The sequence below is a fragment of the Dendrobates tinctorius genome, unplaced genomic scaffold, assembly GCF_039654945.1.
Source record: "Dendrobates tinctorius isolate UK_male_01 unplaced genomic scaffold, ASM3965494v1 ptg000349l, whole genome shotgun sequence".
NCBI classification, from domain to species: Eukaryota; Metazoa; Chordata; class Amphibia; order Anura; family Dendrobatidae; genus Dendrobates; species Dendrobates tinctorius.
In genome coordinates, this window is record NW_027362015.1 from 850655 (window position 1) to 862868 (window position 12214).

At 46.9% G+C, this 12214-nt stretch overlaps 1 long non-coding RNA gene across 1 annotated transcript; it reads left to right on the plus strand.

Annotated features, from left to right (window-relative positions):
* Positions 1–5063: 5063 nt before the first annotated feature.
* On the plus strand, positions 5064–7243 carry LOC141075038 (uncharacterized). The gene is made up of 2 exons (XR_012227265.1): positions 5064–5339; positions 6956–7243. It is a non-coding gene; the product is annotated as an uncharacterized lncRNA (long non-coding RNA).
* Positions 7244–12214: the final 4971 nt, after the last annotated feature.

A 12214-nucleotide genomic window follows, 5' to 3' on the forward strand; every position in this document is an offset into this window, starting at 1 on the left:
ACTTGGAGATAGTTGAACAAAGCAGAGTTGATATAAGGGAATACCGTTTCGCAAAACACACTCGCCGAAACATAAAATTCAAGCCCTTGCCATTTCTCGACGCCATTGACCATCGTGTTGATGTACTGTGGGAGATGTATTTACGCTTCAAACAGCCTGCACCGAGCTGGAATGGAACGATGCACATGCTACATAAAGACTGTTAGCATCCGGGGTTGTCTTCGGTAATCTTCCTGCCCATCATTGACATGTATTCCGGAGACAAGTCATGCATCGTCTCAACTCTTGAGTATCTGTGCAACCTTGCTGATAAACACCGATCCGCTGCAGTTGTTACATTCGATCAGCCACTCTACTGGAAAGCGTCAGAAGACAGCCCGGTTCGAGATGTTGTCCTGATGCTCGGGAGCTTCCACACATTGATGAATCTTATGGGGCCATAGGAACGATGATGGATGGGAGTGGAATCAAAGAGATCTTGGGAACAATTTACCGTGACAATGCTGTGCAACACATCATGACTGGCAGGCAGTTCAGTGTGCAGTTTGTTGCCATCTCCTCCTTGATCAGTGTCTTACTCAGCAAGTTGCAGACAAAGTACTTTGCGACCATCCCGGTTTTGCAGACCTGTTGCAAGAACTTGAGCAGTTGTATGCTCGGACACTGACAGGGGAGAGTGACTTGAATTCGGTCACACTTCTACCTGCCTTAGTGAAATTGTCCACCTCTTGTCCACCAAAAGAAACGGATTATCCACTCACTCTCGCACCAGTAAATTATGGCTGAATTACCAACAGATGGTTGGAATTGCAAGGGAGCTTATCGAGGCCGATCGTACAGGATCCTGGCTGATGCACCATCATGCTGTAGCTGAATTTTTGCCCATTCTTGCAGCTGCTGGGCATGGGAACTATGTGAAGGTCGCCTACCTTTACCTCCAGTCTATGACCACTCTGGAAGATGATATGCCATCAGTCTTCCATAGATTCCTGTACATTCGACCTGAAGAAGAGGTCACTGAATGGACCTCGAAACGCGTTGTCTCTGTATGTACCATAAATAAAGTACTGATATTGGAACCAATTTCTACAATCTACTGGATTTCCTCTATTTGATGGTTGAAATATAGTAGCGCGGGAATCTGGTGTCTTTTTCCCTCTTGGGATCTCCTCTTTGACTAAAGCACTATGGTAAGGCTACGATAGTATTTGATGGTTACATTGGAGGACCAAACACTAAGGACATTACCCATCAGCGACGGCACAAAAAATGAACAAGTAACAAAGTGAACATTGCTGAAGGAACAAAATTTGTCGGGAAAAAGGAGGACTTTCTTTCGAATGTGGAGAACAAACAGTCTCTTATCAATCTCGTTTCACAGCGCATGAATGACAGAGGTTGCCACGTAATACAATCAGAGGGGGATGCAGATGTGGAGATTGTTAAAGCAGCAGTGTCAATGTCATCCAACAAAAGTACTAGTCTCATTGGTGAAGATACAGATCTTTTGGTGTTGTTACTTCATCACGCGTCAACCAGCGATGGCAACAAGCTTTATTTCTACTCGGATAAAGGGAGTCCTGCAACAGTATGCGACATTAAGGTTATGAAGAAGTTCCTGGGAAACCATGTCTGCAGCAGTCTTCTGGTCCTTCATGCATTCACGGGTTGCAATACCACTTCCGCGGTTTTTGGAATCGGAAAAAAACTCGGTCTACACAAGGTTTTGAAGGGAGACTCGGTCTTAAATAGCTGTGCTAAAATCTTTTCCACACCTAACAAAAACAGAGCTGAGATTGAAGACGCTGGGTGTAAAGCGATGGTGGCATTGTTCGGGGGCAAACCTGGACAATCTGTCTGTAATGAGGTATTCTACTCTCTGCAAAAAAGTGGGTTCAGCCAAAATCTTTGTTACACCTGAACGACTGCCACCGGCCTCCTCTGCAACGAAGTATCATGCCCTTCGGAGTTACCTCCAAGTGATGCTTTGGATGGACAATGGTGAGGCCATGGACACTACTGAATGGGGATGGGAATTGCAGAACAATAGTCTAGTTCCAGTGGTGATGAATACTTCACCCGCGCCAGAAACACTTCTGAAAATAATTCACTGCAGTTGTTCTCGTGGTTGTAGTACACTTCGGTGCACTTGCAAAAGACACGGACTTACCTGTTCACGGGTATGCGGACCATATCAAGAAGGGCATTGTGACAATATGAGTGAGGAAGCCGTGTCTGATGATGAAAATAGTGACTGTTGACCTGACACGCTTATTCAGTGATGAAGTAAGTCTTAAAATGCACTGTGTATTAATTCTATAATTTCTAGAAATGTACTTGTACGTCATGACGTCATTGATGACGTCATGACCTCGCCTGTTCATGTAGTTAGTATAAAACTTTGTATAAAAATTGTTATATGAAAATATATAGTATGCAAACTCTTCTGTAACCTACAGCTACAGCTTTGAAATAGGGAAATATTCGTTATTTTTAGTGCGATGGCTGTCATCGTCTTATGACGTCATAGGTAGGACCTTTGTGGTGATCAATTTTTGGAAAACTTGTAATATGTTGTTCCCCACATATAATAGTAATAAAAAAAATCATAAAACGCTTTCTTGGAATTTGTTCCGGGTCAAACCGTATTTTGACTGGACTAGGTGAGTGATTCACAGGAAAGATAAATCCACACAAAAGTATAAAAAGACAAAAGCAGACGCCGCTGATTATTACAGCGCACAATGGTCATTATGTGTTATTTTCTGTAAAGTTATAAACTATATAGATAACAGCGAGCGATGCCAGAAAACAACTAGGAGAAAGATCGGGAGTGACTCGGGATTCTGATCACGGCTATTATTTTGGGAGTGACTCGGGATTCTGATCACGGCTATTATTTTGGGAGTGACTCGGGATTCTGATCACGGCTATTATTTTGGGAGTGACTCGGGATTCTGATCACGGCTATTATTGTGGGAGTGGCTCGGGATTCTGATCACTTATTATTTTGGGAGTGACTCGGGATTCTGATCACGGCTATTATTGTGGGAGTGGCTCGGGATTCTGATCACGGCTATTATTGTGGGAGTGACTCGGGATTCTGATCACGGCTATTATTGTGGGAGTGACTCGGGATTCTGATCACGGCTATTATTGTGGGAGTGACTCGGGATTCTGATCACGGCTATTATTGTGGGAGTGATTCGGGATTCTGATCACGGCTATTATTTTGGGAGTGACTCGGGATTCTGATCACGGCTATTATTGTGGGAGTGACTCGGGATTCTGATCACGGCTATTATTGTGGGAGTGACTCGGGATTCTGATCACGGCTGTTATTGTGGGAGTGGCTCGGGATTCTGATCACTTATTATTTTGGGAGTGACTCGGGATTCTGATCACGGCTATTATTGTGGGAGTGGCTCGGGATTCTGATCACGGCTATTATTTTGGGAGTGACTCGGGATTCTGATCACGGCTATTATTGTGGGAGTGGCTCGGGATTCTGATCACGGCTATTATTGTGGGAGTGACTCGGGATTCTGATCACGGCTATTATTGTGGGAGTGACTCGGGATTCTGATCACGGTTATTATTTTGGGAGTGATTCGGGATTCTGATCACGGCTATTGTGGGAGTGATTCGGGATTCTGATCACGGCTATTATTGTGGGAGTGATTCGGGATTCTGATCACGGCTATTATTTTGGGAGTGACTCGGGATTCTGATCACGGCTATTATTTTGGGAGTGACTCGGGATTCTGATCACGGCTATTATTTTGGGAGTGACTCGGGATTCTGATCACGGCTGTTATTGTGGGAGTGGCTCGGGATTCTGATCACGGCTATTATTTTGGGAGTGACTCGGGATTCTGATCACGGCTATTATTGTGGGAGTGGCTCGGGATTCTGATCACGGCTATTATTTTGGGAGTGACTCGGGATTCTGATCACGGCTATTATTTTGGGAGTGACTCGGGATTCTGATCACGGCTATTATTTTGGGAGTGACTCGGGATTCTGATCACGGCTGTTATTGTGGGAGTGGCTCGGGATTCTGATCACTTATTATTTTGGGAGTGACTCGGGATTCTGATCACGGCTATTATTGTGGGAGTGGCTCGGGATTCTGATCACGGCTATTATTTTGGGAGTGACTCGGGATTCTGATCACGGCTATTATTGTGGGAGTGGCTCGGGATTCTGATCACGGCTATTATTGTGGGAGTGACTCGGGATTCTGATCACGGCTATTATTGTGGGAGTGACTCGGGATTCTGATCACGGTTATTATTGTGGGAGTGATTCGGGATTCTGATCACGGCTATTGTGGGAGTGATTCGGGATTCTGATCACGGCTATTATTGTGGGAGTGATTCGGGATTCTGATCACGGCTATTATTTTGGGAGTGACTCGGGATTCTGATCACGGCTATTATTTTGGGAGTGACTCGGGATTCTGATCACGGCTATTATTTTGGGAGTGACTCGGGATTCTGATCACAGCTATTTTGAACACTACTGTAGGATTCATCCTCACATTCCAAAGACCTGAGAGCGACCCTAGAAAATTCCCTGCCACTCTATCTTGTGTCCACTGGGTGGCGCAGTGTGCTTGAGCGCCGAGCCGCGGGGCAATGTCACCCCCCCCAAATAACAGCCTTTATGTATAGAGTGCTGATTGCTGCTACATTGTAACAAACCGCCAGCTGTGTGAGCAGGACTAGGTCATTGCAGGTTTCTATCCTCTGCTCCCATTCACTGACCGGAAGCTGAGATCTGTGAATCGGCGCCCCTGACATGGCGGTAACATGGCGGTGGCGACATTTCGTTACACTGCACCGTTTTCTCTTGTAGGTCCCGTCCTCGATATCCCGGCGGAGTCTCTGGAGTCCAAAGAAAGTAAGAGCCTAAAAGACGGTGGAGTCTGTGGCGGGTCACATGACCCCTAATCCAATCGCCTCGATCACCCCTGTATTTTTTTTTTTCCAGCTCCGGATCCCGAGTCGGAGGAATCCTTCACGCTCCCAGGTAACGCGAGACCTCCACCATGGAGGATGATGATGCCCCCTGGTATATACTGATATGTACACTGATGCCCTCCAATATATGTTGTGCATATACAAAGTCTACACACCCCTGAAAGCACCAATCCAGCATTAGTTTTCTATTTCAGTCCTGAGTGGTGGCATTAATGGAAGTCCCCTGCCCCATACTTATACCCACCAGCCGACATCTCCAGCTCTTCCCAGCGCTGCTCCGGTCCTGATCCGCCATCGCGAGACCCTACTCCTGACTGACCGGAAGTCCCATGTAACGACTGCCACAAGCTGTGTGTGAGTCTGTGAGCCTCGTCCTGGCCTCCTTCTGTGCCGTGCATTAGTTTTCAGCCCCCCCTGAGTTAATATTTTCTAGGACCACCTTCCTCTGCTGCAGTCTTTTGGGGTCTGTCTCTACCATCTTTCTGTGCTGCAGTCTTTTGGGGTCCGTCTCTCTCACCTTTCTCTGCTGCAGTCTTTTGGGGTCTGTCTCTCCCACCTTTCTCTGCTGCAGTCTTTTGGGGTCTGTCTCTCCCACCTTCCTCTGCTGCAGTCTTTTGGGGTCCGTCTCTCTCACCTTTCTCTGCTGCAGTCTTTTGGTGGTCCGTCTCTCCCACCTTTCTCTGCTGCAGTCTCTTGGGGTCTGTCTCTCCCACCTTTCTCTGCTGCAGTCTCTTGGGGTCTGTCTCTCCCACCTTTCTCTGCTGCAGTCTTTTGTGATCTGTCTCTCCCACCTTCCTCTGCTGCAGTCTTTTGTGATCTGTCTCTCCCACCTTCCTCTGCTGCAGTCTTTTGGGGTCTGTCTCTCCCACCTTTCTCTGCAGTCTTTTGGGGTCTGTCTCTCCACCTTTCTCTGCTGCAGTCTTTTGGGGTCTGTCTCTCCCACCTTTCTCTGCTGCAGTCTTTTGGGGTTCATCTCTCTCACCTTTCTCTGCTGCAGTCTTTTGGGGTCTGTCTCTCCCACCTTTCTCTGCAGTCTTTTGGGGTCCGTCTCTCCCACCTTTCTCTGCTGCAGTCTTTTGGGATCTGTCTCTCCCACCTTCCTCTGCTGCAGTCTTTTGGGGTCTGTCTCTCCACCTTTCTCTGCTGCAGTCTTTTGGGGTCTGTCTCTCCCACCTTTCTCTGCTGCAGTCTTTTGGGGTTCATCTCTCTCACCTTCCTCTGCTGCAGTCTTTTGGGGTCCGTCTCTCCCACCTTTCTCTGCTGCAGTCTCTTGGTGGTCCGTCTCTCCCACCTTTCTCTGCTGCAGTCTCTTGGGGTCTGTCTCTCCAACCTTTCTCTGCTGCAGTCTCTTGGGGTCTGTCTCTCCCACCTTTCTCTGCTGCAGTCTTTTGGGGTCTGTCTCTCCCACCTTCCTCTGCTGCAGTCTTTTGGGATCTGTCTCTCCCACCTTCCTCTGCTGCAGTCTTTTGGGATCTGTCTCTCCCACCTTCCTCTGCTGCAGTCTTTTGGGGTCTGTCTCTCCCACCTTTCTCTGCAGTCTTTTGGGGTCTGTCTCTCCACCTTTCTCTGCTGCAGTCTTTTGGGGTCTGTCTCTCCCACCTTTCTCTGCTGCAGTCTTTTGGGGTTCATCTCTCTCACCTTTCTCTGCTGCAGTCTTTTGGGGTTCATCTCTCTCACCTTTCTCTGCTGCAGTCTTTTGGGGTTCATCTCTCTCACCTTTCTCTGCTGCAGTCTTTTGGGGTCTGTCTCTACCACCTTTCTCTGCAGTCTTTTGGGGTCTGTCTCTCCCACCTTTCTCTGCTGCAGTCTCTTGGGGTCTGTCTCTCCCACCTTTCTCTGCAGTCTTTTTTTGGGGTCTGTCTCTCCAGCTTTGCACATCTAGAGGTGACATTTTGCCCCTTCTTTGCGCTCTCGCTCCGTGACATTGGATGGAGACGTCTGTGATCAGTGATTTTCATATCTTGTTGCAGATTCTCTTAGATTTGGGTCTGGACGGTGACTGCGCCGTTCACACACATGAATTTGTTCTGATCTAAACCCTCCATTGTAGCTCTGGCAGGATGTTGAGGGTTGTTGTCCTGCTGGAAGGTGAACCTGTGCCCCGGTCTCTAAAAGGTTTTTCTCCAGTATTTCCTTGTATTTAGCTCTATCCATCTATCCATCAACTGTCTATTTGTTCTGTCCATAATCCCCTCCCCCTTGATTAAAGCCCAAGTTCCATCTGTTTAAAAACAAATGCTGCCCTCCACTATGCCTCACTGTGGGGATGGGGGCTTTCTGGAGATGTCCGGTGTCGGCGTTACTTCTTCTGGGATTATGGCCACAGAGTTCCCGCTTGGTCTCATCAAACAGATCACGTTTCCTGCTTCTGGCCGATGTGATGGAAGTTTTGGTTACACATTGCCAGGCCTGGATTATTCTCTTTTTAGGAAAAGGTTTCCATCATGTAATCCTCTCCTAAAGACTGGATGTGATGGATAACACCAGAGATCACGCAGAATCCCACCAATGCCTCCCCTTATAGAATCATAGAATGGTAGAGATGGAAGGGACCTCCTGGGTCATCTGGTCCAACCCCCGGCTCAAAGCAGGATTCGCTAAATCATCCCAGACAGATGTCTGTCCAGCCTCTGTTTGAAGACTTCTGTTGAAGGAGAACTCACCACTTCTCGTGGCAGCCTGTTCCACTCATTGATCACTCTAACTGTCAAAAAGTTTTTTTCTAATATCTAATCTGTGTCTCCTCCCATTCAGTTTCATCCCATTGCTTCTAGTCTTTTCTTGTGCAAATGATAATAAAGATGATCCTTCTACAATGTGACAGCCCTTCAGATATTTGTACACAGCTATTAAGTCTCCTCTCAGTCTTCTCTTTTGCAAACTAAACAATCCCAAATCCTGCAACCTTTCCTAATAAGACAGGGTCTGCAGACCGGTCACCATTCTGGTCGCTCTTCCTGAAATTGCTCCAGTTTGTTGATGTGTTGTTTTTTTTTTAAATGTGGCGCCCAAAACTGGACACAGTATTCCAGATGAGGTCTGACCAAAGAGGAGTAGAGGGAAATAATGACTTCACGTGATCTAGACTGTATGCTTCTATTAATACATCCTATAATTGCATTTGCCTTTTTTGCTGTTGCATCACACTGTTGACTTATGTTCAGTTTATGATCTATTAGTATACCAAAGTCTTTTTCACCTGTGCTGTTGCTTAGCCCTATTCCTCCCATTCTGTATATGCTTTTATCATTTTTATTGCCCAGATGTAGTACTTTGGTTTTTAACAAGGAAAAATGCATTCTGTTGGTGGCTGCCCACTGCTCCAGTTTATTTATATCTCTTTGAATCCTCTCTCTGTCTTCTCTAGTATTAGCTATCCCTCCTAGCTTTGTGTCATCAGCAAATGTAATCAGTTTACCCTCAATTCCTTCATTTAAATAATTGAAAAAGATGTTGAACAATACAGGGCCCAGGACAGAGCCCTGTGGTACCCCACTTGAGACATTCTTCCAACTGGATGTGCAGCCATTTACGACCACTCTTTGGGTCCGATCACTAAGCCATTTATGAATCCACCTAACAGTTGCCTTGTCCATTCCATACTTAGTCATTTTTTTCAATAAGGATTGTGTGAGATACTTTGTCAAATGCTTTTCTGAAGTCACAATATACTATATCTACAGCATTTCCCTGATCCACCCAGTCAGTGATTCTGTGATAGAAGGAAATTAAGTTAGTCTGACATGACTTATTAGTTACAACCCCATGCTGACTCTAGTTAATCACTTCATTCTTATCTAGGTACATACATGTTGTTTATTAATTTGCTCAAAGATCTTTCCTGGTATAGAAGTCAGACTCACTGGCCTATAGTTGCCTGGGTCCACCTTCTTCCCCTTTTTGAAGATAGGAACAACATTTGCTCTTCTCCTGTCTTCTGGGACTTCTCCTGTTCTCCAAGAATTTTCAAAGATTATGGAGAGGGGTTCAAAAATGTCTTCTGCTATCTCTTTCAGTACTCTGGGGTGAAATTCATCTGGACCTGGAGACTTGAATTCATTTAGGTTAGCTAAGTCCCCCTTTCTCCCATCCCAATTCTCCACATCCCTCATTGTCCTCTCCCCCACCTCCATCATTGACCTCTCCACCACTCCAATCATTGTTCTCCCCCATCATCTCCATCATTGCCTTCTCCCCACCACCCCTATCATTGCCTTCTCCATCATTGCCTTCTCCCCACCACCCCTATCATTGCCCTTTCCACCACCCCATCATTGCCTTCTCCCCCACGACCCTCATCATTGCCTTCTCCTCCACCACCCCCATCATTGCCTTCTCCCCACCACCTCCTTCATTGCTCTCTACAACACCCAAATCATTGTTTCCCCCACCACCTCCATCATTGCCTTCTCCCCACCACCCCCGTTACTGCCCACTCCACCACTTCCATCATTGCCCTCTCCACCACCACTCCCAAAATTGCCCTCCACATCATTGTCCTTTCCATAACCTCAATCATTGCCTTCTCCCCCACCTCCATCATTGCCCTCTCCAACACCTAAAACATGTTTTCCCCCACCACCTCATCATTGCCTTCTCCTTCATCACCCCCATCATTGCCCTCTCCACCACCTTCATCATTGTCCTCCACCACCACTCCCATAAATGTCCTCCTAACCACCCTATCATTGCCCTTTCCATCACCTCCATCATTGCTTTCTCCCTCACTACCCCATCATCATTGCCCTCTCCACCTCCTACATCATTGCCTCCTTCCCACCACCCCCATTATCATCGTCCTCTCCCACCTCCTACACACTTCACTCACACAGAGCACCACTCGCCTCTTGGCACATTTCCCATCACCGTTGCCAGCAGTTTCTTCTCCGGCACAGCGGCGCTGCTGTGTCAGACAGGAAGCGTGCGCAGGATACAGAGCACAGGTCCCTGCAGCTCCATTCCGCAGCCATTTTCTCCTATAGGCAGCGGAGCTGCAGGGATCGCTCCATGCCCGACGCACGTGAGGGCAACCAGGCCCCCCCCCTGAAGCTTCATGGTTAGAGAAACTGTCCAAATTGCCTCATTATTAGCCCCCCTTCACCTCTGGTCCCTGGTGCAGCTGCATCGGCTGCACATGCGGTATGTCCACCCTTGGCGCTCACGCTGTCTTTTGACAGCATGGGAACAGCGGCTCTCTGACCGGCGGGGATGATTTCACCGCCGATCAGAAGCAGTGTTTGCCGCGCTGTCATGCACTGAACCTAAGTCCCTTCCCCTGGAGGTTTGTAGCTAAATCTCCCAAAACCTATGAAAGAGCAAAACTCCTTTCTGAACGGTCCTAGGGTGGCCGTTCTGGCGCCATAGGATCTGGCCGGGCCCTTGCTACATGTTAAGGCCAAGCACACCTTTGCTACATGACTTCTAGTAGCTGTTTTAAGTATCTCCATACCCTAGGTGCTAGAACGGATCAAGACCCTGGAAGGTATTCAGTCCGGTCCAGATCTTATGAAAATGTAACCGGTGTGTGGCCAGAGTGCACGACAAGCCCATATTTTCCCTATCAAATTCTAGGGGTCTGAACAAAACAGACTGCATGATTTGGATCCACAGGGGGTCTTGCTGTAGGAGCAGGATTCTAGCTAGCTAGTGAGGGTGTTATCTCTGTCCTTGCAGCTGAAGTGCAGGACCACCTGTGGAGCCAGGTGTCTTACTACAGCTACACATGCTTATAGGAACATTGTAAGTTGCCATTACATCCCCCCCAACCTTCTCTCCAGACATATGAAAATCATGGGCGATTGTGGTCACATACAGGACACAGCCAGGACTAGCCAGAAATCCCTGCAGCTCCTTTAATGTTGCTGTCAGCCTCCAATACCAATTTTTTTTTGTATTTTCAACATTTTCTGGGCAATATTAAAGGTGGAAAAATGTCATGAGATGATTCTTCTTAATAGGATTTGTTTATATGACAAAAACCTGACATTTTACAGGGGCGTGTAGACTTTTTATATCCCCTCCACACTGATATATGCATGATAAACTGTATTATACACACTTGCACTCTGATATATACTTTGTTTTTCCCTTTTCAGCTGGAAAATGAAACCTTCAAAATCTATTGTCCTCCTTCTCCCCACGTGTACCTCAAGACTCATGCGTCCATGTATGACTCCTTCTACAGGAGACACAGTGTCCAAAATCCCTGACCATAACATGTTTACATCAGCAAGACTATGTTGATCACCATCAACATCTCCATGCTTAGGGTGGTCCTTTACCCTGAGAAACTGCCCCCAAAGAGAAAACTTTTGAGTCCCAACCAGAAGCTTCCATCCACATAGAAGATGATGATCACCTGGCTGGAGATCCAGTCCTCGTTACTTCAGTAGATTTCCAATTATAAGGGTAGATCTGATGGTTCTCTTTCTACTTCTCCTTTTCTGATGGGTAATGCAGACAGAATCTCAAAGAAGTCAACGGAGTCTAGAAATACAGATGTAACACAAACCCAAAAGCTATCCACATCGCTGCTGTGTGGGGACGATGCAAAACCAGCCATACTCTGCTCCATCTGGTCATTAATACTACTCAATACTAGAGCCTCATTATTAGCCAAGGTTTGGCCTGTCCTTGCTCAATTCCGCTCATCTTCCCATCTTCTGGTGCCCAGGATAGGAGAGCTGACAATCAGGGGTCTCGTTTCCCATCACGTATGGGTTTGAGTGTCACACTACCGCTCTTCTCTATAGATTGTGTACTACGCTTTGTCTTTCCAGCTATTAAACATCTCAGCATCCACCATGTGTCCGTGATTTTATTATCTGTGTCATGGCATGGTGACGGTCGCAGCTACAGAACAGCTGGAGAATCACAAGATGGACTAATGTTTGTGGACCTAGTAGAAGTCTTCATGACTGAGTTGTGGACATTCTACCATGTTACCTCTACAGCTTCTTTGCTTCCTCACTAAGCTGAACTGACACTTGTAGACCCAGTGTGAGAAATCTTCCATTCCCCGATGGTGGATGTTCACGATCGGAGACATGGATCCTCTTCTAGGCTGGACTGATGCTTGTAGACCTAGAAGTTCTCCTGGTGATAGATGTCCTGCAGCATGGTATCTCCACATGTTCTCACTCTACAGCTCTTTTCCTCCATTAATGTGTAATGTGACAGCGGGTGAGCTGCTGGTTCATAACACCTTGGCACTTTACATGAAAATGGAG